Source organism: Physeter macrocephalus, chromosome 11 (assembly GCF_002837175.3).
Source record: "Physeter macrocephalus isolate SW-GA chromosome 11, ASM283717v5, whole genome shotgun sequence".
NCBI classification, from domain to species: Eukaryota; Metazoa; Chordata; class Mammalia; order Artiodactyla; family Physeteridae; genus Physeter; species Physeter macrocephalus.
This window is the reverse complement of record NC_041224.1, coordinates 37377960-37389462: the sequence shown is the minus strand read 5'-3', so window position 1 is coordinate 37389462 and position 11503 is coordinate 37377960. Positions and strand designations below refer to the sequence as shown.

At 48.9% G+C, this 11503-nt stretch overlaps 1 protein-coding gene across 1 annotated transcript in view; it reads left to right on the top strand.

The window, feature by feature from the left end:
* The window catches only part of APBA2 (amyloid beta precursor protein binding family A member 2), a 264544-nt gene that overhangs the window by 118277 nt on the left and 134764 nt on the right, over positions 1-11503 (top strand). The window contains exon 2 of the mRNA XM_024129695.1: positions 3009-3062. The gene's annotated coding sequence lies outside the window, so the exon portion shown is untranslated. The remainder of the gene's footprint in view (positions 1-3008; positions 3063-11503) is intronic.

Genomic DNA, 11503 nt, shown 5'->3' with positions numbered 1-11503 from the left:
CCATTGCGGAGCACAGGCTCCGGACACACAGGCTCCACGGCATGTGGGATCTTCCCGGACCGGGGCACGAACCCGTGTCCCCTGCATCGGCAGGCGGGCCCTCAACCACTGCGCCACCAGGGAAGCCCTGCTTGTTCTAATCTTGTGGGGAGAGACCTGTGTGCTTAATTTCCAGCCTGGAGGTTGATGAGAGATTATTCCAGGAGTGGCTGTGAGTTGCCAGAAGAGCAGGCTCTTGGATTTCTGTCTAGTCACAGGTGGCCAAGAGGGACCGAGGCGGTGACCCAGCCATGGCTGCCCCCAGAGGGGGTAGGAAGAGACCCGGGATGTGTGTTTGGTTTGAGGAGTGACCGGGCCACACATGGCTGAGAAGAGCCTGGATGTTCCAAACCGTATTGGAATCTCCAGGTTCATCCTGGCCTCTTGATGGCGTGGGCCTCCCGTCTGTGCCTGGCCAGGTGGCGGGTGGACTCAGAGCCAACCAGGGAGGCGACAGTGGACCCCCAAGGACTTCCTGGATCTCCCCACGTAGGACTTCGTTGGACGTGTCTTTGAGATGAACCATCTATCTGGAGATGCAGATCACCAAAATAACACAGCCCTGCCGTAGCCAGTGCAAGCCAGGGGTCCCCAGAGCTGGGGAGAGGGCAACGCTGAGGGAAAAGAAAATTCCTATTTTTCTTTAGAGAAAATGAAAAGTGGCACTGGGTCCAAGTGGTAGGTGACCTTGCTGTTGACTTAAAATGCTGCTGGGAAAATGAGAGAAGACAGCCATGAAAAGAATGCTAATGAATAGCGGTGGACGGGAGCCTGGAGCCCTGACTCCCCGTCATCCACAAGGGGTGCTCGCATGAAGCCTATTAATAGACACTTAAAAGCCGATTCTAAATTGAGCTAAGATGTGGGCCTGTTTTCTGCTGGTGGAAGAGCCTTACGTAAGGCGCCGGGTGCCGCTGGTTGTCCTTCCAGAGTGCTTTGATGGTTGCACACCTTGGTTGGGAACCCGCGGGAAGCAGGCGGGATGTTCAGGCTCCAGGTGGACGACACTGTCCTTTTGAGCGGCTCGAAGACAGTGGGGTGGCAGGGAAGCCTGCAGACCAGCTCCGGGGTCCCCCAGGTGCTTCTGGGCCTGGAGGGGTGGGAGGTGCTGGACTTCTGGGTGGATGGGCCCGTCCACGGCCCACGGTGTTGGGGGCGGTGCTGGCTGGAGGGCCAGGAGGGAGGGAGGGACAGGTGCAGAGGACTCCAGCCTGTGCTGGAGGCTTCCAGGCCCCTCCCTGCTGTCCTTCTTGGTCGCAGCTGCTCAGAGCTGGGGTGGGGGATGGCCAGACAGGACAGTGACCTTTGTGAGTGACCTGCTTGAGGTCACAGAGCAAACCTGGGACAGAGTGAGGAATTGAGCCCGCCCCGCCACCGCCCCCACCCCCCGCCGCCCAGGGAAGGGTTCTTGCCGCTGGATGTGACATTTAGTATGAGCACTAGCCCCCAAATCCCTTCCTCCTGGAGGCGCTGTGGTGGTGGGGTTTGGCAGAAGGAAGGGCAGGCTGTTGATTCTGCCGTGGCCCCAGGCAGTGTTCTAGGGGTGGGGTTTCACCTTCCCATCCTCCTTTAAGGTGGTTCCCACTGTCCACATTTTACACATGATGGAGCTGAGGCCGACGCCATGAAGGGATTTGAGAGGCAGGAGAAGCACGTACCCGTGGAAAGAAATCGAACAACGATGCAAACATCCAGCTCCCCCTGAGTAGAGCCAAGCAGGTTACGGTGCTGTGGCTTGGTCAGAATGGAAGCGTCTGCAGCCTTCTAAGGGTTAGAGCATCATTTTTCCCTTATATATGGACCCGAGGCGTCTGCACTGGGCCAGTTTTGGGTGGCCCCCAAATTTCCTCATTAAACCCCACTGCTAGGAATGTCTGTCCAGGGAAATGAGAGCGGCTCTCGGGCTCCCTTAGAAAAGTGACAACACTCAGTCCAGAGTGGACCTTTGTGATGCAGTTGAAGCCGTTGGCTGCCAGGGCCGATAGCAAGACCCTGTTGTCTTCCCTGAAGAATGACGCCATCCCCTATGACTTCAGACCCCGGGGCCAGATTGAAGGTGGACTTCCCGACCAGCACAGCTGTTCATGAAATGCTCCCAGCTCTTCCATTCCCAGCAGACGGGATGATGGGGAGGAAGCGGCCATTGCCGTGGTTTTGAAAGGAACCAAGAAATTCCTTTATCACTTATCCTGTCTTCAGCCAAATTGGAGGGAGGAAAGGAATTTGGATGTGATATTTCAGACCCGGAAACCCCATCCTCTTGCACTACCCCAGGCTCCCCGTCCCTGCAGAGGGACGGGGTGGGGCTCCTCCTCCTGCCCCGCCATGAATTCCTGATCCAGCCCATGGCTCTTGCCATCCTGATGCCCTTGACTCTTTGGCTTTCCTCTCCAGCCCGAGTTTGCAAAGCATCCTCTGTTCAAGGGGACTGTGAAACCCAATGTCCTCTTTTCTGTTCTCTTTATAAAACTGCGCTGCCCAGGAGGAAGGGTGGGCTGGGAACCTGGGCAGAGGAAACGAGAGGTGGTCTGCCTCCTCTCTCTCTCCTTTAATCTCTTTTCATCCCCCTGCAGTCCTCACACGCACACCCACCTCTTCTGGAAGTGCCCCAGAATACTGGTTCTGCCAACTAGTGGGGTCAAGCTTTGTTGTGGGAAAATACATATTCATGAGGGCTTTGAGGAGCTTCATTGAAATGCTGAGAGCCTCTGCAGCCAGAGTGATACATAAACCATCGCTTTATTTGTCCCACACAATGTGAAGGCAATAATCATGTGATGAATGGCTAAAGAAACATTTTAAGTATTTGTTTCGGGGTGATTTCTGATCATCTCATTAGAATTATAATCGGTTCACTTTCCCAGGTATTCAAAGCCTCTCACTCATTTAAATTTCTATGCTCTATAGGAGCACCCGTATCATTCCTGAAACCAAAGTAAATTCCTCTCTTTTCTTCTGTTTTATTCCAGAAAGATTTCATCATCAGGAGGGTTTTCGGGACCTTACCAAACCGCTAGTTTTCGGTAAGAAGTAAGAGGTAACGTTGCGTGGCGTGAGGTTTTGCTTCTGACGTGTGTGAAACGGGGTTGTTTTACTGGAGGGACGCTGCCCTGCGGGTGGGGCTGGGCAGCTGTCCTAGTTCTTTACCTCCTGGGGAGCTGGGTCTGTATAATCAGTACTAATCGGAGCACAGAGCTTCTGAAGCTGGGGTCTGATTCACAGTCAAGGGCCGATGAGCACTGGGCCCACTGCTGGGCACTTATGTTGTGTCAACGAAAAATTAATCAGTCATTCTAAGAAAAAAATGGAAAATTTTATTCAAGCCACATTTGAGGATTATAACCCAGGAAGCGCATCTCAGAAAGCTCTGAGAACTGTTCTGTCTGTTGGAAGTCAAGGCACAGTTATATAAGTTTCTTGAGACGGAGGGCTGCACATCAAATGACTTATTATTGACAGTTTCCATGATCCAGATCTAAGCGTCATTGTGACCCCTTACGAGATCAGGAAGAGTGTTATCTTTTAAGGACTTGTCCCATTGATGCTAGGGGAGTGTTGCCTTTCATGCTTGAGCAGGTTTTTCTGTGATGGGGGAGGTTTGGTCTATGCACAGTGCAGACACACAGTGCACAGTGAGGGGAGAGAGGAGGCCAAAGGGCAGAGAAAATTTTTTGTTTAGATTTTTCTGGTCTTGCCATAAGTATGAATTTTATTTCTCAGTTGCCTGGAAGTGATGCCTCCCCCAGGCTCCCCAGTGCACACACCACATCCCCTCCTCATTATACTATGCTTCTGTAAACCACAGTCCTCATGGTGTTACCACACTCAGGTTCGGCTCCTCACCACTCAAAAGCCAATCATTCGAGAGGCAAGTGTCAGTAGAAAGGGAAGGTGCAATCTGAGGAGATGGTGGACTCATGTCCAGAGACCAACTCTGAAGATTCTGCTCAGCCAGGACAATTTTTGAAGGGAAAAATGGGGGAAAGAATCTTAGTGAATCATCGAGGCAGGAGGTTGGGTTCTGCATCATTCTCCATTGTGTGTGGACTGGCTGACTCTTCAGATGTTGCCTTGCCCACGTGATCTGCCTGCAGGGCTACTGCGGGGGTAGAGGGCTAGTTATTCTTTTTTTTAAAGGTCTTTTTGATGTGGACCATTTTTAAAGTCTTTATTGAATTTGTTACAATATTGCTTCTGTTTTATGTTTTGGTTTTTTGGCTGTGAGGCATGTGGGATCTCAGCTGCCTGACCAGGGACGGAACCTGCACCCCCTGCACCGGAAAGGGAAGTCTTAACCACTGGACTGCAAGGGAGGTCCCCGCTAGTCATTCTTTAACTAATTAATTCTTCATCCTTACTTCTTTCTATCTAGGAAAAGAATGGACAGGTTAGGCAAGGCATGGTACACATTCAGGAGAGCCTAAGTCAGGAGTTAGTTTCAATTGCTTCATGATCTCATTCCTATAATTAGGTTTTTAAGGTTTGAGGGGGACAGAAATGGGTAAACAGGAAAGGGGCAAAAGTGCTGCTTTCAATGGATTCCATCATTTATTTGTGTAACTCCCACCAGATTCCTGTTCAGATTGAAAGTAGATACACATCACCAACAGTGCATACTGTTTGAAACCTTCCTCTGTTACTGGTCTACGAGAAGTCCACCGTTTTGAAATGCCAGGATGCCGAGTAGAAGACTTTAACTCTGATTACAAAGAGCACTCTTTAAAAAAAAAAAATGATAATAATAATTAATTAATTAATTTTTGGCTGCATTGGGTCTTCATTGCTGTGCATGGGCTTTTCTCTAGTTGCAACGAGCGGGGGCTACTCTTTGTTGCAGTGCGCAGGCTTCTCATTGCTGTGGCTTTTCTTGTTGTGGAGCATGGGCTCTAGGCGCATGGGCTTAGTAGTTGTGGCACACAGGCTCAGTAGTTGTGGCTCGTGAGCTCTAGAGCACAGGCTCAGTAGTTGTGGCACACGGGCTTAGTTGCTCCATGGCATGTGGGATCTCCCCAGACCCGGGCTTGAACCTGTGTCTCCTGCATTGGCAGGTGGATTCTTAACCACTGCACCACCAGGGAAGCCCACAAAGAGCCCTCTTAAGCTTACCAGGGATGAGGGGTGGCCCCGAGTCGCTGCCACCCTGTGGGTGAAGCTGTCCTGTGGCCCTCATCCCACTGACCTACGGTGGGCTCTTGGCTTCCTCTTGCCCTGGAGGACCTGTAGGAGCAGATTTGCACAGGCTTGTCGGCCAGGTGCCAGCCAAGCACCCGGTACAGGGGAGGTTTGTAGGATATGGGTTCTGGGCTGAAGGTGCTGGCCTCTTGTTCTGGGGCCAGAGACACCCCTGTGGCTGGGTAGTAGTGAAGCTGGCGTATGGGTTGGAGTATGTCTGAAGAAGAGAATGTCATTAGGGGTGAGGAGGCCGAGCCAGGCATGGTGAGCATGATGACCAGAGCAGGTCCCAGCTTCTGGCAGATTCCATGGGTTCTTATGCATTCATGGTGTCGACTGAAAAAAAAAAAAAAGCACAACCTAAAAGTTAAGAATTATGTTTCATTTGGTGGACTTTCTGAGGACTTCAAGCCCAGGCACAGCATCTCTGGTAGCTCTAAGTAACTGCCCTGAAGAGGCAAGGGAGGGGGAGCCAGGACATATAGAAGTTTTTGCAACAAAATCATATAGTTGGAACATCAAAAGATTACTCTTAACCAAAGAAAACCAGATATGTCAAGTTAAGGAATTTAGCGCTTGTCTGTGTATGGGAAGATGCAAGAGTCTGGGCTCACTGAAATCATTCCTTTGATGGGCACCTCAGCTACCTGGGGCCAGTATCCTGTGTTTTCTCATCCTAAGTTCCCTCAGGGCTCACAGTTGGGGCTATAGTAATGGCCGATGGCTTGATGGCCACATCATCCTTTGTTTGCTCATACTGCAGGCAACATTTTTCATCCACAGTGGGAAGGAGCATTTGCTAGTTGCATGGAGCAGCGCTGGGCAGCCGTCCAGAGTGTCGTATGTAGGGTGGCTTTGGGACAACCAAAGGAGAGGAAAACTGCATTCCCCAACGGGGAAGCTCTGTGCAAATTCTGAGGATGATGACGACCACCTCATGGGAGATGAGATACTGGAGTGTCTAGACAATGGTTCAAAGCCAACGTTTTGCCCCTGGGGTAGCAGAAGCACACAGGCCTTGCTCCTTGGAGCTGCTGAGAGATCATCGTTTTGTAAAGCAAGGCAGCTTCGTTTATTCCACTTGCTAATCCAGCATCTACCCTACATCTGCGGTGCTCATCACTGTGTTGTGCTTGGGCAGGAATTCCCTCACATCAAATTGGGAAGCCTTGTCCCAAATGTCCTAGATGGATTCCTTGGTGGCTTTGAAACCTCACACCTCAGATTGGGACTTGAACCAGTCACACCTTGGGTGGGTCTTGAACCCACAATTTCCCAGCTGAAACTGCACACCTGGTCTCAGGACTTAAGGAGGCTCAGGTTCTTTATGTCTTAATGCAGAAAGACTTCAGCAACAGGCAAAGTGATAGGTAAGAAGTATATTTATTAATGTAGGATGCTTGTGAAGGCTACAAGCGGACAGGCAAGAGGGCTCTGGCCTGAGAACTAAGTGGGAAAGCAGGTTTATTTAGAGAGATACACACTCCATAGACAGAGTGTGGTTCATCTCAGAAGGTGAGAGGCCCTGAAATATGGAGTGATTGGTTTTTATGCGCTGGGTAATTTCATAGCTAATGAGTGGGAAAAGAAGGGGCAGTGATTTCCGGGAATCAGACCACCACCCACTTTTCGGCCTTTTATGGTCGGCCTCAGAACTTTCATGGCACCTGTGGATGTGTCATTTAGCTAGTGTATTACAATGAGCATATAACGAGGCCGAAGGTCCACCAGAAGTCGAACCTTCTGCCATCTTGGGCCTAGTCGGTTCTAACTGGTTTATGTCATGTCCTCCACGGCTCTGTCATTCTTTTAATGGTTGTGCCCTGCCCCCTCCCCCATCTCAGCTTTGGGAGTGTGGGAGTGGGGCACAGTCACAAGGCATTTAAGGGACATAGAACAATCAGCCCCCCTCCAAGGAGGCGGAGGGTGAAACCTCAGAGGAGTTGAATGATTTTTAATGGGTTTGGGCATAGGAATAAATGAGTATTTTTCTGAACATTTCCTCAGCTGTCAGTCTTCAAAGCTTGTGAATTTACTTTTGTGCTCTCAGCAAAGCCTTTTCCTTCCGGTTTGATTTTCCATTTAGAGTTGTAAACATACTTCAGCCTTAAATAGAGTAGATGCATCAACCGCCCTCCGCTGCGAAAATGCTAAAGAATTTTGGGGGATTCTGGAAAGGGAGGAGATTTTTATTATAATTGACAGTAGGGATAGCTTGTGAAGGTGTTGCAGGAAGGGTGACCCCTTCCGGGGCCCAAGAGTGGGCTCTTGTCTAACACTCGCTGATGTATTGTCCGAGGAGACACACGTGCTGACAAAGCAAGAGACTTTATTGGGAAGGGGCGCCTGGGCGGAGAGCAGAGGGTAAGGGAACCCAGGAGGACTGCTGTCCACGTGGCTCGCAGTCTCGGGTTTATGGTGATGGGATTAGTTTCCGTCTTGTCTCTGGCCAATCACTGACTCAGGGTCCTTCCTGGTGGCGCGTGCATCTCTCAGCCAAGATGGATTCCAGTGCGAGGGTTTCTGGGAGATTGTCAGGACATATTATGGGCTGGCATCTCCTCCCTCCTTTCAGCCACTCCCAAATTCTCCCTGTTAGTTTTCGGTGGCAGCACTGTGTTCTTTATCGGTACCTCCTGTTGTGAGACAACTCAGGCAAGCGTTTATCATCGTTCCTGGCCAAGGTGGGCGGCTTTGGTCAACGGTTCCCTAACAGAGATGTTACTGATGGGGAAGCAGTCTCACAAATGACAGTGAAATTCTGGCCTTCTGGGAGCCCAGGATCTAGCAGCCACCACAATCCATCTGCTTTCTAGGGACTTTCCACCATGAAATTGGCTTCTTGAGGATTTTCTTAATGAAATTGGAATTGTCATTGCATTCTTTTTTTTTAAAAAATAAATTTATTTATTTATTTTTGGCTCTGTTGGGTCTTTGTTGCTGTGCGCGGGCTTTCCCTAGTTGCGGCGAGTGGGGGCTACTCTTCGTTGCGATGTGTGGCCTTCTCATTGTCGTGGCTTCTCTTGTTGCAGAGCACGGGCTCTAGGCGTGTGGGCTTCAGTAGTTGTGGCACGCTGGCTCAGTAGTTGTGGCTCACGGGCTCTAGAACACAGTCTCAGCAGTTGTGGCACACGGGCTTAGTTGCTCCGCGACATGTGGGATCTTCCCGAACCAGGGCCCGAACCCATGTCCCCTGCATTGGCAGGAGGATTCTTAACCACTGCACCACCAGGGAAGTCCCTGTCATTGCATTCTGATGGATACCATGGGGCAGTTCTGTTTGTGCCTCTAGGGTATAAGGTATTTCCTTCTTCTGAGCCCAAAAAAGGCCTAGTGGAATATTTATGCATCCCGAAATATCATTAGAGTATCAAAATCAGCTGCAAATGATGAGAGGCCAAGCTCTCTTGCCAGTTGCACTCACCCATCTGCAGTGTGATGGGACCGTCATTTAAGTGAATATACTCATCAGGATTCTCTGCAGAAAAGCATATTTCTTCTGTGAGGGAAAAGTGGCAATGAGATGGATATTTTTAACTGACGGTTTTGCCAGAATGAATCTCTGGGAGGAGAGATCTTCAGAGAGAAGAGACCTGGGTATATTTATTTTTCTACCACAAGGGAATCATTCTGTAACTTCAGAATACTAATCCTCAGAGTGTGCCTGCTGTCCTTCCACAGGATAACTTTGTGAATATGCTTCCACTCATAGTAAAATTTGGGGGCTGTGTTCTAATTTTCCCCCCCGGGAGAATTAAATTCTAGGCCTCGCTATTGCTATGATATCTATCCACCAGGCCCTTGATCTGTAAAATGCATGAGTCATAATTATATAAATTCAGTGATCATCCTGAAGGAACGTTGGAAAGATTAATAAGCTGTGTTTAAATCATGGGCAAGTCTCAGAAAATACATGAAGTTAGAAGATGTTGCATTTGTGAAAATGGCTGGCTCTTAAGATGTCAGCATGCCCTTGCCCAAGTACAAACACATGCCAGTGCTGTGTAAAATCTGACCAAGAATGGTCCTAAAACATAAGATCCTAAGAAAGACAGAGATATTCCCAGTCACCAGACATTAAAAGAAAACACGAAGTGGAGCTGCTATAAGAGTGGGGGAGTGAGGTTCCTGATGGAAAGTGATGGTTAAGGTTTGTGATATCTTAGTAGGAGAGACAGAATCGGATGGGTGGACAGGGTAGTGAGCCTTGTAAAAGATGCTTACCTGTCTGGGAACCCAGGTGATGGCAGAGATGTGTTATTGACCAGGTGGCAAAGGATGCAGGACAGCGGTTGTCCACATGGGAAAAGAGCAAATGAGATCCCTACCTCACAGCATACACACAAGTCAATGCCAATAGGACTCAAGACGTAAATGAAGGACATGATGTTGCAACACATAGAAGAGATTTTCTGTATGCCCTTGAGGTAGGAAAAGGTAAGACATACACTTGCGCACAGACACATCATAAAAGACCATTAATATTAGCAACTTCTTTAAGAGAAGGGGCACTAAAGTTTAAAGCAAACTACTAGCTGGAATAAGTATCTGTGATGCATTCTCTGTAAGAGATTGGTATTCTGTCTGTATAAAGAACTCTTTCAGATCAATAAGGAAAAAACAACATAATTGAAAAAAGTGGGGCTTCCCTGGTGGCGCGGTGGTTGCGCGTCCGCCTGCTGATGCAGGGGAACCGGGTTCGCGCCCCGGTCTGGGAGGATCCCACGTGCCGCGGAGCGGCTGGGCCCGTGAGCCATGGCCGCTGAGCCTGCGCGTCCGGAGCCTGTGCTCCACGACGGGAGAGGCCACAGCAGAGGGAGGCCCGCATACCACACAAAAAAAAAGAAAAAAGTGGGCCAATAATATGAAGAAGAAGGAGGTGGGGGTGATAAGGTTTTCAAGTCTGAACAGTGTGTTCATGGCTGTTTGTGAGCTTGCTCTCTACCCCTGTTTCTCTTGTGTTTGAAAAGTTGATAAAAGAAGAGGTTCTGTTGAATACCTCAGTGTAATTGAATGGGGTCCTACTGCTCTCCGCTTACAAAATCAAACTCACAAATGTTGGTAGAAAAGAAAAGTTGTCTTTAATCAGAATGCCGGCAATCTGGGGAGATGGTGGACTCAGTGTCCCCCAGAAACCACCTCCGAAGATTCTGCTTGGCCAGGAAAGTTTTTAAAGAGAAAAAAGGGGACGTAATCTCAGTTAATCATGGAGATGGGGGGTCAGAGTTGTCGCCCCCCCCACCCGCTGTGTGCAGGCTTGTCAGTCCTCGTGATCTTTCTTTAGATGCCAACTTGTTCACACAGTTTGTTCACGTGATTACTGATGGGGAAGCTAGGGAAGAGATCTGGTCTGTTAATTCCTTATTCTTCATTTCTACGTCTTTGATCTGTGGAAAGAACCGACAAGTTAGGCAAGGTATTGTGTGATCAAAAGATTTGAAAGGTGTGCTTGGGCCAGAGATGAGTAGAGTCTGGGGGTGCCTGGTTTAAGGTTAGTGACAGTATAACTCTGCTAAAGTGACAAGGAAAGGGGCTTCCTGCTAAAGGTGGTTTCCTGCAAAGAACTGCTTACATCACGTGTGTGGTGCACACAACCTCACTGCTCCTGTGTCCCTCTGGCAGGGCTGTCTTGCTCCTTTGCATTGGCTAATAATCCTCTAACTCACTGTAATTGCTGACTTCCTGGGCTGACCATTTTACAGGCAGTTCTTCATTCCTCTCTTCATTGAAGTGCTGAGGACTTCTTTTTTCTCCCCCAGCTTTATCGAGGTATAACTGGTCTACCAAAAACCTGCACGTCATTCATGTATACAACTTGCTGAGTTTGGACAGGTGTATACACTTGTGTGACTATCACCACAATCCAGGCAATAAACATACCCATTGTGTCCGAAGGTTTCCTTGTATCCCTTTGTGTTTTTGTTTGTTTTGTAGTAAAAACACTTCACATGAGATCTACCTTCTTAAAAATTTTTTTTAGGAACATAGCATCCCTTACTGTTAACTAGGCGCTGTGTTGTGTGGCATCTCTCTAGAACTGATTCATCTTGCAAACTTGACACTTTATACTCCCCTCCACTCCCCCCCATTTTATTGTCTACCTCTGTCCCATTGACTGTTTCAGATGCCCCACTTAAGAGGAATAATGCAGGCTCCATCCTTCTCTGACTGATGTATTTCACTTAGCATAATGTCTTCCAGATCCCTCCGTGTTGTTGCAAATGGTAAGGTATCCTTTTTTTTTTTTTTTTTTTTTTTTTTTGTGGTACACGGGCTTCTCACTGCTGTGGCC